Source organism: Bison bison, unplaced genomic scaffold, assembly GCF_000754665.1.
Source record: "Bison bison bison isolate TAMUID 2011002044 unplaced genomic scaffold, Bison_UMD1.0 scf7180017864457, whole genome shotgun sequence".
Classification (NCBI taxonomy): domain Eukaryota; kingdom Metazoa; phylum Chordata; class Mammalia; order Artiodactyla; family Bovidae; genus Bison; species Bison bison.
The window spans coordinates 937,861-938,309 of record NW_011495019.1 but is presented as its reverse complement, the minus strand read 5'-3'; positions in this window follow the sequence as shown (position 1 = coordinate 938,309).

Here is a 449-nt window from a genome sequence, read left to right as displayed (position 1 = left end):
AGACAGAGCAGTACCCAGACAGGTAAAGGAACAGGATAAATGCCCACTAAACCAAACAAAAGAGGAATAGTGAAATTGATCCAAAATCTTGAAACTAAAATGGAATCACAGATAAATAGCCTGGAGACAAGGATTGAGAAGATGCAAGAAAGGTTTAACAAGGACCTAGAAGGAATAAAAGAGTCAACATATAATGAATAATGCAATAAATGAGATCAAAAGCACTCTGGACGCAACAAATAGTAGAATAACAGAGGCGGAAGATAGGATTAGTGAATTAGAAGATAGAATGGTAGAAATAAACGAATCAGAGGGGAAAAAAGAAAAACGAATTAAAAGAAATGAGGACAATCTCAGAGACCTCCAGGACAATATTAACGATACAACATTCAAATCATAGGAGTCCCAGAAGAAGAAGACAAAAAGAAAGACCATGAGAAAATACTTGA